The 16,324-nt window shown below is 47.3% G+C and overlaps 1 protein-coding gene across 6 annotated transcripts in view; it reads right to left on the reverse strand.

Moving 5' to 3' along the window:
* The window catches only part of ERBIN (erbb2 interacting protein), a 252,164-nt gene that overhangs the window by 170,656 nt on the left and 65,184 nt on the right, over positions 1 to 16,324 (reverse strand). For all 6 annotated transcript variants that reach the window (XM_075932367.2, XM_075932365.2, XM_075932362.2 and 3 more), the window contains one exon: positions 7,816 to 7,872. The gene's annotated coding sequence lies outside the window, so the exon portion shown is untranslated. The remainder of the gene's footprint in view (positions 1 to 7,815; positions 7,873 to 16,324) is intronic.

The raw sequence follows: 16,324 nt of genomic DNA on the forward strand, positions 1-16,324 counted from the left end.
GACATCATCCATCTTTTCTGCGAATAACTTGTTTTTGTCAAATGGGAGATCTTCCACTTTTGTGTGAAGATCCTTTGGAACTACTGCAGAAGTAAGCAAAGCAGAACACCTCATCGCTGTTGCAGTTGCGGTGGTGAGGGCTGCTGTGTCCGCCACATCCAATGAGATTTTCAGACTTCCTTGTGCCGCTGCAAAACCCTCTTGCACAAGTGACTAAGAGGGGAATGCTTATTTTCTGGCAGGTATTGAAGAAGCTGCACTATCTTTTCATAATTGTCAAAGTTGTGATTAGACAACAAGGCAAGCATAATTAGAAATGCGTAGGAGCAGGGTTGCTGAGGAGTTTACTTTTCTTCCAAATATATCCAGCTTTTTGATATGTGGTAGTGCCTTACACTGCGGTGCTTTGGTCCCCTGTTGACCTGCATCTACCACCTGTGAGTTCGGTTGTGGGTGGTTGAAGAGGAACTCAAGGTTCTTGGATGGGACAAAGTGTTTCTTGTCCCCTCTCCTGCAGGTTGGTGGCACTGACGCTGGTGTCTGCCAGATAGTATCCACAGCCTCCATAATGGCTTCGTCAATAGGAATGGCCACCTTCGCTCTCTGCCTCAGATGCAAGTTTTTCAATAATCTATACTGTTTTGTTTGCACCTCTCTTAGTTAGATTTCCTGGGACTGGGCCACTCACTTGAAGAGGTCCTGAAACTATTTAAAATCATCTGGTGAAGACAGGTCCACTGGGAAAACCGCCTCATCTAGTAAAGAAGAGGAGCAGTTAGGGATTGGAATTTCAGTCTGCTGGTCCTCCACTTCCGACAACTGTCCCTCCTCCAGGTCCAAGCAGTATGATGTGGCGCCCAGGCTGTGTGCTAGGGAGGTCAGCTGACGACTATAGTGTTGCTCCGGCAGCAGGCTGGTGTGCAAAGGTTGTTGTTGGGCACGGTGGTGAAGGTGTGAACATGATGAATATGGAGAAGCAAGGTGGCAATCAATCATAATAATGATCCAATGGGTGAGGCAATGAGTACCTGAATGATCTGCAACTGGTATGTGCCTCTCGTAACTTGCACGTGGAGAATAATGATAGCGTGGTGACAGTCTGTATGGTGGAGAGTAGGATCGATGCCTGTAGTAGTCATTGTAGGGTGGGTGTCCATATGGGGAATAGCACCTGTGATACCAGTGCTGTCTTGGGGTGTGCTGCCGGTAGACATGCTGCAGATATGATTGATACATTGGTGGAGAAGAACCCGGAGAAGGGGAGTGGGAAGCCCCTTCTCTCCGCATTCTGTAAGGTGCTCTCACTGTTGGCTCTGACTGCTGTTGTGCCGGCTGCAGTTCCTGCTCCGGTGTTCCATCAAGCGCAGCACTACTGTGCTTGCCGGTGCCGCAGCTGTTTGAGCTGTGGGACTGCTCCGCGACACTGACAACAGTGGCTGCTGTGTTGCCAGTGCCAGGAGAGCTTTGTTCGGTGCCACAGCTGTCCACGCGAGTGATCGCTGCTCTGGCACCACTTGTGTAGTCAGCACTGAAGCTGCTGTCGGCACCCAAGAAGCTCTATGGGTCCCCACAGCTTTGCTCACTCTTGTCCCCAACCCAGTGTGACAAGAGGCAGAGGCAGAGGACACTGTCTTATCTCCCGCGGTCCTCTCAGGTGCGAGCGACCTGGTGGGAGAAGCTTTCTTTTTGTTTCCTGCTGGCGGTTCAGGGGAAGAGACCCTTCTTTTCTGGGTCTCCCTTGCAGTAGCCACTCTATCGGGGTCTAGCAGTTTGTCCAGCAGCAAGATTTTCAGTCATATTTCTCTGTCTCAGCAGGTGCAGGCTGTCATTTTTGAATAGTGCCCACATTTTTGGGGAATATGGTTTTCCTCTAAATAGCGTATACATGCTGAGTGCCCATCTGAGGTTGGCATGGGCTCACTGCATAAGGCACACTTCTTGAATCCTGAGGATTCAGGTATGACTGGGTTAAGTTTGAAGCAAAATGCAGGACAATGTAGCACTTTAAAGACTAACAAGATGGTTTATTAGATGATGAGCTTTCGTGGGCCAGACCCACTTCCTCAGAAGTTTGTTTGTTTCTTTTGGGTTTTTGTTTGTTTGGGCTTCTGAGAAGAATCTCTGTCAGACTCCTGGAGACTAAGCTGTTTGTCAGTGACAGTGGGGAAGCCAAAGAAAGCCCAGGCTTTAACGAAGTGTTAACGAGTCCTTTTTTTTTTTTTTTTTTTTTTAAAGATAAAGAAGAATGAACAAAGGGACAACTATTTACAAGTAATTGACTGCAGACCCCCTAACTTAGTTCTAATTAGTTAATTCGAAGTAACGGATCCAGACTAAAAAACTAGTTCTAATTAGCGTTTTGCTAACTCGAACTAGCATGTCCACATTAAGTGGACCCTGAACCGGGCTTAAGGATGCCGGAAGCAGTGCCGGCAGGGCATCAGAGGAGGACTTAGAGCGTGGAGATGCTGTCTCAGGCTAGCCGAGGGCTGCGCTTAAAGGGTCCCGACCCCCACCCCGGACAGACAGTTCTCAGGGATGCCCCGCTTGCAAAGCAGTCCTGGCTTGGAGTGCCCGGAGTACCCACACTCGGCACATCACAGCACTCAGCCATCAGCCCGGCTGCACTTGCCGCAGGCTGCCATCTGGGCAGAGGGGGCAATTGGGGGGCTGCAGGAGAGCTTCCACCCCCAGAAGCCCACAGAGCCAGCCCAGTCCTCCCCATCGGGGGCTCGTACCCCATTCCTCCCTCACCTCCTTCCACTTACCCTTCCCTAGCCCCACTTCCTGATGTACAAAATAAAGATAACGTGTTTTCCAAAATGGAATTTGTCTTTATTGAACAAAACTGGGGGAGACTGGGAAAAGGAGGTGGGAGAGGGGAAGAGAGAGGCTGGGAGAGGGAAGGGCAACTAAAATGATCAGGGGTTGCGAACAGGTCCCATATGAAGAGAGGCTAAAGAGACTGGGACTTTTCAGCTCAGAAAAGAGGAGACTGAGGGGGGACAGGATAGAGGGCTCTAAAAGCAAGAGTTGGGTAGAGAGGGTGCATACAGAAAAGTTCTTCATTAGTTCCCATAAAGAAGGACTAGAGGACACCAAAGGAAAGGAATGGGTAGCAGGCTTCAAACTAGTAACAGAAAGTTGTTCTTCACAAAGCAAAGAGTCAACCTGTGGAACTCCTTGCTGGAGGAGGCTGTGAAGGCTAGAACTAGAACAGAGTTTAAAGGGAAGTGAGATCAAGTCATGGAGGTTGGGTCCACGGAGTGCTATTAGCCAGGGGGTAGGAGTGGTGTCCCTGCCCAAGGTTTGTGGAAGGCTGGAGATGGATGACACGAGACAAATGGCTTGGTCACTGTCTTCGGTCCATCCCCTCCAGGGTCCCTAGGGTTGGCAGCTGTCGGCAGACAGGCTACTGAGCTAGATGGACCTTTGGTCTGACCCAGGACGGCCATTGTAAGCTCAGGGCTCAGGGTCGGGGGTCTCAGTGGACCCCCTTGATTCTCTTGCACACCTGCTCCTGGGTGGCCAGGCTGGCAGCTATCCTGCCCTAGACGGCCACTTTCCTGTGCCTAGTGCGGAGGTCGTGGATGAGATCCACGATGTCTGCACTAGCCCAGGCGGGTGCCCGCCTCTTGCGGTCCCGGGCAAGATGTCTGCACTAGCCCAGGCGGGTGCCCGCCTCTTGCAGTCCCGGGCAAGCTCCTGGGAGCCGCCAGCCTGGTCCCGGGAAGAGGGGGAGGGCTGGGGGGCATCGGGTGGGTGGCTCGATCCGTGCCAGGTGCAGGGTCTGCTGGCTGGGTGCTGGCAGGCTTGCACCTGGCACGGGCACCGTAGCCAGCCCGTGCCCCTTTAAGGGGTCTGGGGTCGGGAGGGGAGCATAGAGTTTCCCTGGTGTTGGCCAGAGTGGCCACCAGGGAAACCTGGGGAGAGCTAGCCTCCCACTAGTTCAAATTAAGGGGCTACACACCCATTAATTCGAACTAGCTAGTTCGAACTAGGCTTAATCCTTGTAAAATGAGGTTTTCCTAGTTCGAACTAAGCGCTCTGCTAGTTCGAATTAAGTTCGAACTAACGGAGCACTAGTGTAGCGCCTATGAAAGTTAATTCGAACTAACATCCGTTAGTTCGAATGAACTTTGTAGTGTAGACATACCCAGGGTGATTAAACACTGGAATAAAATTGCCTACGGGTGTTGTGGAATCTCCATCTCTGGAGATATTTCAGAGCAGATTAAACAGACACCTGATGATCTATTCTTGGTCCTTCTATGACAGCAGGGGACTGGATTCGATGACCTCTCGAGGTCCCTTCCAGTTCTAGTGTTCTATAACTCTATGATCTATGGATCAGATCCAATATGAAGTCCAAGGCAGTCTTTTCATTAACTTCAATGTAGTTTTAGATTAGTCCCCTTATGGAATAAGAGATACATAAATTAATATGAAACCATATGATCTAATCCAAACCTCGAAAATTATAAATTATAATTCAAAATGTGACTATTTCTGTAATGTTAAATATCACATATAGATCCAAGATTCAGATCAATGCCCAGCATGACAAAGCCCTCAACTATGTACTTCGCATTTTCCAGAGTGGCTACTCTCTGTAGAGGTAGGGTATTAATTGCTTTGGCTACTTGGATCACAACAGCGCCTATTGTAGATTTCCCCACTCCAAATTGATACTCTACTGACTGGTGGCTGTCTGGTATTGCAGGCTTCTACAGAACAATTGCCACTCACTTCTCCACAATCAGAACGGGTCTCATTCTGGTATTTTTCCACTTCAGGTTGAGGGAAAGCAATTCACAAACTTCAGTGAAAATGGTCTTACACATACAGAAGTTTTGCAGCCACTGCTGATTGTCCCATAGCTGCATCACAATGCAGACCATCCAGTGTGTGCTTGTCTGCAGCACCAGAACTGGCGTTCCACTGTGTCCAGAGGATTGAATACCAGTGACATTTGCAATTCACTCAATTCAAGTGCCTGAGATTCTTCCTCTTTCTGATAGACACTGGATACACTCTGGACATACGCCAGCATTAGACACACCAAGGTTATCATCATCATAATGCTTTGATGCTCAACAGGATCCAGGATGGGGACCACATTTATCCTGCTAAGGCATCTGTACAGAGAACCAACAAGAGAAAAAAAGGGCACGAAAAGAGTGTTTGCTGTTGGTCTTAAGTAGGGCTGTCAATTAGTGGGCATTAATGCCTGTGATTAACACAGGGCAGAATTAACACGTTAAAAAAATTAACTCTCATTAATCGCAGAGGTCAGCAAACCAGCATGAGTAAGGCTCTGGTAAGTCACAGTAATGCAAACTGCCACCAGAGGGAGCACAGGAAAAAAACAAGCAGCCAGTAAGGAGGAAAAAAACCTGAAGATGTGGTTCCAGCTCCAAGGGAAAAGTAAACAAGAAAAGTAAAGACCCGGACACCCGTCCCTCTCCCATCCCAGGTGACCATATTTTTAAAAATAAAAAAGCCTGGGAGAGGGCTTGCCCAAGCTGTCCCCCTTCCCCGCCAGCAGGGTTTACCCAAGCCATCCTGTCTTTGCCTCCTGGGGCTGGGACTGACCCTCCCTCTACATCTGATTCTGGGGCTGAGTCCCCCCCACCTTCCCTCCTGAACTCTGTACTGCCCACGGTGTGGTGTACTTCCCCTTACCCCCAAGCCAGGGCTGACCCCTCCCCTGAGTTTGGGAGCTGACCCTCACATGAGCCCTATGCCACCTGCAATTGGGAGCTGATCCCCACCCCGAATTCTGCACTGCCCACGGCAGAGTCTACCCCACTGCAGCCCTGTGCCACCCGCAGCTGAGGCTGAGCTAAAAAAGGATTCTTCTGAATAGGAGACAAATATATTGATTATACAGAAGAATTTAAGTTCAGCTTTCATGACAGAGTTTGCACTACAATACTTCAGTGAGGTAAACTGAATTTTTTTTACCGTTTAAATGTTTTGTAATTAAAAAAAAATCAAGTGAGCACTATACACTTTGCATTATGTGTTGTAATTGAAATCAATATTATTAGAAGATGTAGAAAACATCCAAATATATTTAAATAGATAGTATTCTTATTATTGTTTTACAGTGCAATTAATCGTGATTAATTTTTTAAATCGCTTGACAGCCTACTCTTAAGCACAGGAAGAGGGAGGAAATGAGTACATTATGGGTCACTCACTCCTTGTAGCTACAACCACTGCACTGCACAGTTTTGGTCCCAGGTGTACTGCAAGCATAACCCAGAATGCAAAGGGTTGCAGGTACTATGGGATAGCTACCCACAATGAATTGCTCTCAAAATCTTCGGTCGTCACCCTTCTAGGCAAAAACTACTTCAAACTACACCAAATTCTTGTGTACAGTGGAGACATGTACCTTTCACATTACAAAATTGGATGCTAAAAATCAAGCTGAATAAATTCAACCTTCTCTCTGTGTGGTCATGGCCTAAATGTGCAAAAAGTTTAAGATCTCCCTAATTCCTTACGCTCCTGGATTGGCCCGTGTGTGCATCTAAATGGGAGCACCAAAGTGCTGTTTTCCTACTACCAGCACCCCGAAGCCAGGAGTAGGTGTAGACTTAGTTACATTCTATGCATCGGCCAGCTTCGCTGAAGCTTAGCTGAGCCAGTGTTCGGGAAGAAAGAGAAGAAATACCAATAATAATTTTATACCAGCATGAACCAAACAACAAATGACAATCTTCATGCAGCAAAGAAAGACAGACAACGGCAACATACTGTTTCTTGTAACTCAGGGCAAACTGCATTTGCAATGACTAGCCCAGAGTTGTGTCAAATGCATAAATAAAGCAAAAAAACCTCTCAGTTATAACTACCTTATTCATTACTTGAAACAATGGTGGGTAAAAATACTCAAGTGTGTTTCAAGATTAATTTAAATAACTACAGCCAATGAGGTATCAATATTACGTAGCATTTCCAAAATCTTATTAACACACTCAGAGTAGACAGAAGCAGATGTCATAATCTCATTTGTTTGGAAGATACACCATACACAAACAGGCAAATATTTCATCAAACATTCTTTTTTATTATACAGTTGCGGGCACTTTTTATACCCTTGTAACATCACGTGAAATTGGTATTTACACTGACAACAGCCTAAAGATAGCAGGCTCGCATATTTCAGCCTTTTGATAAAATATGGGACAGAAGCAGCTAAATAAATAAATAAATATTAGATACTTTCAGTGATCCTACAGTCATCTTACACAATATCACAACAGGTCAGTACTGAATCTTATTTCCTACCTGCTAAATTTTATGATTTGGTGAAATTGAAGAAAAGCCCTGCAAATTGTCAAATATCCGCTATGTATCTATTGCCAATACTTGAAAGCAACTTGTTTGTTTTCCCTACAAACTAAACAAACTGGTATATATTTAAAAGCGTCACAAAATATTTTTATGATCCAGACACCCTCTTTCAAACATTTACTAAAAAATTGAGAGCTTTACAATGGCCAGTTAAATTCTAGGGCAGGTGTTTTCCACTTAGTTTACTATATATTCTTCTTTCACATAGAGAGTACCACAAATTTGACTAAACTAGCCTGAAAACACATATCTTTCAATTGGCTCTCCCGCAGATATTTTTAACCTTAAAATTTGGCATCACGTCTCAGTGGAAAATATTTTAGAACATCATAAGAATTAGTGTTGCACAAAATCTTAAAATACATTAATTTGGTCAATCCTGTATGAGAATTAACAGTGTGTTTATACATGCTGTTCGTTCAAAAGAAAAAAAACCATGATCCTTACCACTGTGTTACGTTTTTTCCCCTACTGCTTCTTCCCTGAGCTTTCAAAGCCAACATTCTGTGAAAAGAAAAGAGACCAAGTTAGACAACATTCTTAATAATTAGATACAGGAAGTCCTCAACTTACGAATGGGTTGTGTTCCAAAAGTTCATTTGTAGGTCGATTAGAACTCAGAAACAATGTTATAAATTGTAGTTAGATTCCCAGGCTAGCCCACTAAAGCCTATTTAACCCATTATGTAGCTGGAACACTACGAAAAAGGGTAGAAATACTTGTTTATTTAACCTTGATTGCACGGGTTTGAGGAAAAGCAGGTTTAATTAGAGGATGAGGAAGTAGTTGGAGATTTTGAAGGGGATTTCTGGGTATAACCTAGCCCTCCTACACCACTTCTTGTGGGCTACACCCATCCTCCACTCACCAGGAGGCAGTGAGCAGCACATGCTGGAGGATGCTTGAGAAGCAGAAAGTAGCCATGTGGCCAGTGGCTCAAGAAAAGCAGTGGTTTCCCCTTCAAAGAGCCATTAGCTACACAATCTTCCCCCTGCTCCTCCAGAGTCCTCCAGCCAGCACTTGCACTGCTTGCCACATCCAGTGCTTCTTGCCATCTCCCCTACTGAGGTTGCAGGTGAGCTTTTCCTTGAATGTGGACATGTTTGTAAGTTGGCTGTATGTAGCTCACGCAGTGCCTATATAAACTATTCATATTAGATATTTTACTTACCATTCAAATCATTTAAAAATCCTCCTTCATTTAAACAAAAGTGGTCTGACGAACTGACGGAACTTGCAAGGTTTTTTAGAAATGGTAACCAAAAAGTACCCCTATAGTAAAAGGCAAGATCACTTTCTCCTCTACTATAATTTTGATTTTAGATTTTATCTACACTGTTTCTTCTATAATCCTTACCTATCTTTTTTGAATTGTTAGCAAGTACCATTACCAATATAGAAAAAGTTGAAAATTCATTATAATAATGCTGAAAAACATCCTAATAAATTATAACAACAAATAATAAATTAATTTGTATCAGCAACATTCTCTCCATATGATCCTGAAGACATCTATTTGAGAAGCCAAACATGGTAACTAGAAATTAATAGAGCACGAAAACACTGCACTTCACTCATGCATAACGTAATAACATAAGTTAATTTTCTACATGATTCCTTGTCAGCAAATGCTGGACAAGGCACATCAGATAATTTTCTTTTATTGGTCAAACAAACAATTTGTAATAAGTACACTTTTGGACCAAAAAATGATCCTCAGGTGAAAGACATTTTTTCAACTAAATGTGTGCATATTTTAATAAAAGGGGCAATTTTATCTTCAATATTGGAACTTCAATGTTTATCTTCAATGGGAGTACGGTACTGTTTAAAGATCAATCTACCTTGTCTTTTCCCTTTAGAGATTAGTATTATCAGCTAAAAATGTTTTCTGCAGCTGATAATTAAACTTAAAGGATCTCAGTATCCTTTGCAACAAATATACAGTATGTAGATAAGAGTGTATATTTGAATTAGGGGTGTGTATTTAGACTAGACGACTAACCAGTAAGTGCCTAGGCTTATCAAGAGGCAACAGCAGAGGGAAGGGGGCAGTAGAGAAGGCTACCGAAGCAGCCTCTGTCCAGGGAGGGGCCCAGGCTTGCTGCAAATAGAGGCTGCTCCTGGAGATGCAAAACAGCCTCTGTCTACAGGGAGCTCAAACCACCTATGGACAGGGGCTGCTTCACAGTAGCAGACCCTGTCCACACAGGGTCCAATCTTCAAAGTTTACCCATCTGGAGCTTGGGTATTCTTGGCATACATTTGAAAACAATACCATAGACAGTATAGCCAAACTATGCAAGTATTTAAATAATTCTAAGTCAGATATACAAAAACCACAATCATAGAACACTAGAACTGGAAGGGACGTCGAGAGGTCATCGAGTCCAGTCCTCTGCCCTCATGGCAGGACCAAGCACTATCTAGACCCGTGGTCCCCAACACGGTGCCCGCGGGCGCCATGGCGCCAGCGGGGGAATTTCAATGTGCCCACCAGGTGCTCGGGGCTGGCCTGGCCCCGGGCATATGGCGCACGGGTGCTTGCGGGGAGAGCGCGCTTGGCGGGGGGAGCGCCAGGCGCGCGGCACTCGGCGGGAGGCGGCAGGGGGGAGCGCCGGCCCCGGGCGCGCAGCACTCGGCGGGAGGGGGGGAGCGCCGGCCCCGGGCGCTCGGCACTCGGCGGGGGGGAGGGGGAGCGCCGGCTCCGGGCGCTCAGCACTCGGCGGGGGGGAGGGGGAGCGCCGGCTCCGGGCGCGCGGCCCTTGGAGGGGGCCCCGCCCCCGGGCGCGAGGCTAGGTGGGGCCCCGCCACCGGGCGCGTGGATGGGGGGGGCGCCCCTGGGCCCCGCCCCCTGGCGCCCGGCGGGCAAATGGCAACGCCCCCTGGCACCCGACAACCTAAAAAGGTTGGGGACCACTGATCTAGACAATATTACCTTACAACTCACATCTCTCCCCCTCCCTCCCTCTCTCTTACACACACACACACACACACACACACACACACACACACACACACACACACGGCTCGCTGAATGGCGGCGAGCCCTGCTCTCTAGCTGCGCGGTTCTGCGCTCTGCGCATGAGCAGATTGTTCTGAGCATGCGCAGATCGCTCCACACCAGCTCTTCTGAGGTGTAATCTACTTGCTACAGGCAAGTAGATTACAATATTTGTTGAGTCCTGGGTGTGTATAAATAAAAACTTTTCCTACAGGATGACAGAGTGACATCATCATGTCACTGTGTGTCCCCAAGAGCCCTGACCACATAACTGCTCCATGAAATGAGGGAGAGGGTGGTTCCAAACCGGCATGCTCTCTGGACCAGCATCCACGCTTCTCTGGGCCCTGCCCCCAGCCTGCCCGGTCCACAAACCTGCTGCACGGCTTTATTCTGTGAAGCCCAGGCTCAGGCATACTCTCCTGGGAGCTCCATCCCCTGCACACCTCCTCAGCAGCCACCTGCCTCTGCGCCCTTCCCCCAGCCTGCAGCTTGACTCTTTGCAGCCCGAGCTCAGGTGTACTCTCCCGGACCCACTGCAAGCTGGGCAGGTCTTGTATTCCAGCCACTTTCTCAGCTCTCCGGAACAGCATCTCTGCATTCTGGGCTCCCTAGGCTCACCATAGAGCAAGCTGCCCCAACAGGAATGTGCGGAAAGGCTGGGCTGGGAGTGGGCTGTGGCTCCTGCTACAGTGGCCAGAGCTGTGCTGCACAGCCCAGTGGCGTTCTTGGGGGGAGGAGCGCGCAGCTCGACAAATTCATGGGAAGGGACAAGGTGTGTGTGGGGAGGGAGGAAAGGGGATAGGGTGTATGTGGAGATAGGCAGTGAAGTAAGGAGTAATGGTGGCGGTGACCAGGATACAGGAATGGAGGCAGTGTGGGGGCGGGGAGTGGATAGGGGAGGATGGGGGTGTAGGAATGGAGGAGGGAGTAGGGATAGGAAGTGTGGGGTGAGGAGGGGAGGAGTCAGGGAGGATGGTGAGTGCAGGAATGGAGACAGAGAGATCAAATTGAAGTACAGGTTGTGGGTGGGGGAAGAGAGCTAGGAATGGCCGGCCTCAGCCCTGCCCAACAGCCAGGGAAGAAAAAGCCAGAGCTGGCCCAACCTTCGCTTGGCAGCTATGGGAAGAGCTGGGACAGTTTACCACCAGAAACAGCGGGGGGTTTGTGGTTGGCAAGCATCGAGAGCAGGGGGCAACACCTCCTAGTGACACGTAAAATATTTTTCTGGGTTTTTATATTTGTCTTGTTTTTGAGCCTTTGTAGTTTACAGTTTCAGGCTTTGCTCTAACAGCTACGAAGGCCAAAAATTTACTTTTGGGGTGGGAAGGAAAAGAAAATGAAAACTGAAATTCTCATGAAATCAGACGACTCCAGGAGCTATGGCACGACAATAACAAACACCACACATCATGATTTGGCAACAATAGGCAGAAATTAGTGAACAAATGACCTATTGCCACATTTCTACTTCCGTCTTATATTTCTCCATATTATCCAGTCATCAACCATCAGATTGACCTGGTTTTAAACCCAACTGTCCTCACCGTGTTTTCATGCCACACAGAAACCTCTCTTTAATCACCTGAGCCTTTTACCAATACCCACTCAAGCAGATGAGTATTGAGCACACTTCACAAGAACTAAATAATTGGGCTATTTCAGAACAGGGTAAGAAAAGAAAATTCCCAAGGAAGCTGACAGTCATGGAGAACACACTACCAGTACTCCCCTCTCTTTTATACCAAAGTGAACTCAGACTGAGTGTCCCCGCTCACAGAATCATAGAACCATAGAGCTGGAAGAGACCTCAGAATGTCATCAAATCCAGCCCCCTGCTCAAGGCAATCAACCCAGCCAGGGCTTTGTCAAGCTGAGACTTAAACACCGCTAGGGATGGAGACTCCACTACTTCCCTAGGTAAACCATTCCAGTGCTTCACCACTTCCTCATCAAATAGTTTTTCCTAATATCCAACCTGGACCTCTCCCACCGCAACTTGAGACCATTGCTCCTTGATCTGTCACTAGTAAAGAACAGCCTTTCACCATCTTCTTTGAAACCTCCCTTCAGGAAGTTGAAGGCTGTTTTCAAATCCCCCCTCACTCTTCTCTTCTGCAGACTAAACAGACCCAACTTCTCAGCCTCTCCTCATAAGTCATGCACTCCAGCCCCCTAATCATTTTGGTTGCCCTCCGCTGGACCCTCTCCAATGCCTCCACATCCTTTTTGTAGTAGGGGGTCCAGAACTGGACAGAATATTCCAGATGTGGCCTTACCAGAGCCGAATAAAGGGGAATAATGACATGTCTGGATCTGCAGGCAATGCTCCTCTTAATGCAACCTAATATGCCATTAGAATTCTTGGCTACAAGGGCACACTGTTGACTCATATTCAGCTTCTCATCCACTGTAATCCCCAGGTCCTTTTCTGCAGAACTACTACTTAGCTGGTTGATCCCCAGCCTGTAACAATGCTTGGGATTCTTCCGTCCCAAGTGCAGGACTCTGCACTTGTTCTTGTTGAACCTCATCAGATTTCTTGTAACCCAATACTCCAGTTGGTCTAAGTCACTCTGGACCCTATCCCTGCCCTCAAGTATATCTACCTCTCCCTCTAGCTTAGTGTCGTCTGCAAACTTCCTGAAGGTGCAATCCATCCCCTCATCCAGGTCATCAAAAAAGACATTGAACAAAACCGGTCCTAGACCCGAACCTTGGGGCACTCTCCTAGAAACCAACCACCATCCTGACATCGAGCCATTGTTCGCTACCCGTTGGGCCCGGCCAGATTTCTATCCATTTTACCATCCATTTATCCAATCCACATTCCCTTAACTTGCTGGCAGTATAAAAAGCCTTGCTAAAATCAAGGTATATCACATCCACTTACTTTCCCACGTCCACAGAGCCAGTTACCTCATCATAGAAGCTAATCAGATTGGTCAGGCATGACTTGACCTTTGTGAATCCATGCTGACTATTCCTAATCACTTTCCTCTCATCCAAGTGCCGCAAAATAGATTCCTTAAGGATCCCTTCCATGATTTTTCCAGGAACTGAGTTAAGACTAACCAGCCTATAGTTCCCTGGATTGTCCTTCTTCCCTTTTTTGAAGATCGGAGCTACATTTGACTTTTTCCAGTCATCCAGGATCTCTCCCTATCTCCATGATTTTTCAAAGATAATGGCCAAAGGCTCCTCAATGACATTTGCCAATTCCCTCAGTAACCTCGGATGCATTAAGTCCAGACCCATGGATTTGTGTATGTGTAGCTTTTTTAAATAGTTCCTAACCTGTTCTTTACCCACCAAGGGCAGTCCAGCTTCATCCCATCTTGCGTCACTTAGCACATTAGTCCGGGAGCCAACCTTGTCACTGAATACAGGGGCAAAGAAAGCATTGAGTGCTTCACCTTTCCCAAATCATCTGTCACTAGGTTACCTCTTTCATCCAGTAGGGGCCCCACACACTCTCTGATCACCTTCTTCTTGTTAATATGCCTATAGAAACCTGTGTTGTTATCCTTCACATCCTTTGCCAGTCGCAATTCCTATTGCACTTTCGCCTTCCTGATAACCCCCCAGCATTCTTGAGCTATACATTTAAAGCCCTCCCTGGTCATTTGTCCAAGTTTCCACTTTCTGTAAGCTTCCTTTTTGTGCTTAAGTTCACTAAGGATTTCCCCCATAAGCCAATCAGGTCTCCTACCATGTTGTCCTCTCTTGCTATGCATCGGGATGGTTTCTTTCTGTGCCTTCAATAAGCCTTCTTTAAAATACTACCAGCACTCCTGGACTCCTTTCCCCTTCATGCTAGCATCCCAGGGGATTCTGCCCATCATGTCTCTGAGGGAGTCAAAATCTGCTTTTCTGAAGTCCAAGGTGTGTATTTTACTACTCTCTTTTCTTCCTTTGGTCAGGATCCTGAAATCTACCATCTCATGATCACTGCTTCCCAGGTTGTCACACACCTCTGCTTCCCCAATTAGTTCCCTCCCTGTATGTGAGCAGAAGGTCAAACTGCGCACAGCCCCCGATCGGATCCTTCAGGACTTGTACCAAGAAGTTATCCCCAGCATTCGCCAAAAATGTTCTTGGATTGCCTGTGTAGTGCCATATTGCTTTCCCAACAGATGTCAGGGTGATTGAAGTCCCCCACAAGAACCAGGGCCTGCAATCTGGAAACGTCTCTCAGTTGTCCTAAGAAAGCCTCATCTACCTCATTCACCTGATTCCGTGGCCTGTAGTAGACACCAACCACAACATCACTGCTGTTGTTTGCACCTCTAAACTTAACCCATAGACTCTAAACAGGTTTTTCTCCCTTTCTACTGGAGTTCACAGAAATCATAGTGCTCTCTTCTGTATAGTGCAACTCCTCCTTCCTTTCTCCCCTGCCTGTTCTTCCTGAACAGTCTATACTCTTCTATGACAGCACTCCAGTCATGTGAGTCATCCCACCAAGTCTCTGTTATCCCAATTAAATCATATTTCTTGGACTGGGCCAAGGCTTCCAGTTCTCCCTGTTTGTTGCCCAGGCTTCTCACATTAGTGTACAAACGCCTCAGATAACCAGTTGATTGCCCCATCTTCTCCATTCGAATCAGGGGTCCTCCTTTCTTGCTCGTTCCTCTTCGCATTTCTTCCCAGTATCCAACTTTCCCCCTCTGCTCAGGGTTTTGGTCACCGTCCCCCAACAAACCTAGTTTAAAGCCCTCCTCACTAGGTTTGCAAGCCTGCCCGTGAAGATGCTCTTTCCTCTCTTGGTTAGGTAGATCCCATCTCTTCCTAACAATTCTTGTGCCCAGAACAGAGTCCCATGGTCAAAGTAGCCTAAGCCCTCTCTGCAACACCACCTGCACAACCATGCATTTACTTCCTCAATTCGATGATCCCTGCCCAGTCCTTTCCCTTCAACAGGGAGGGTGGACGAAAACACCACTTGCGCTCTGAATTCTTGGATCCTTCTTCCCAAGGTTACATAATCCACAGTAACCTGCTCAAGGTCATTCTTGGCCATATCGTTAGTTCCCACGTTCAGAAGCAGGAAGGGGTAGTGATCCAAAGGTTTGATCAGTTTGGTAAGCCTCTCAGTCACATCCTGAATTTGAGCTCCCGGTAAGCAGCACACCTCTCGAGATTCCAGGTCTGGACGGCAGATGGATGGCTCAGTCCCTCTCAGGAGGAAGTCCCCGACCACCACCACCACCCGTCGTCTTCTTTTAGGGGTTGTGGTCGTGGAACACCCATTCCTAGGACAACGCATCTCATGCCTTCCAGTAGATGGTGTTCTCTTGCGGTTTCTTCCAAAGCATTCACCACTGCAGAGCCTGTGGAGAGAGCCTGAAAGCGATTACTTACCTCTATAGCATTGGGGGATTCCTAGATTTTTCCCCTCCTAGAAGTTACATGCTGCCAGTTCTCTTCCTGGTCACGTACTGCCCTCTCTGGCTCTTCCGCCTGCCGTACTTGCAGGATAAAACACTGCCTTCTATTGAGGAAGTCTTCATCCTCTCTGATGGAGCGTGGGGTCGACACTTGGGCCTCCAAGTCCTCTAATTTTTTCTTCCAAAATGGTGACCAGCTTGCACTTAGTGCAGATGAAATCCGTTCTTTCTTCCGGGAGGAAGACAAACATGGCATACGCTGTGCAGGTAACAGCAACAGACCTATCACTATCCATTCCTGTTGTCCTGGAGAAAGGATTTAAAAAGACAGGCAAGAGAACCTCGCTCCCTTCCCACTTCCCTTCCCAACTCCCTCTCTTAACTCCCTGTTAGCACTCACCTGTTCACAAGCTCCTTGGTCGCTTGCTCACTGCTTTATAAAGGCCTGGACTGCCTGAAAGTCCCTCTCCCTACCAAGGCTCAGCCAATCAGCAGAGGCTTCTAGAATTCAAACTTTAATTAGAAGTCAACCGTTTCCATCTGCCACTCACAGCACACACT

Source organism: Pelodiscus sinensis, chromosome 6 (genome assembly GCF_052426305.1).
Source record: "Pelodiscus sinensis isolate ZL-2025 chromosome 6, ASM5242630v1, whole genome shotgun sequence".
In the NCBI taxonomy this organism is placed as follows: domain Eukaryota; kingdom Metazoa; phylum Chordata; order Testudines; family Trionychidae; genus Pelodiscus; species Pelodiscus sinensis.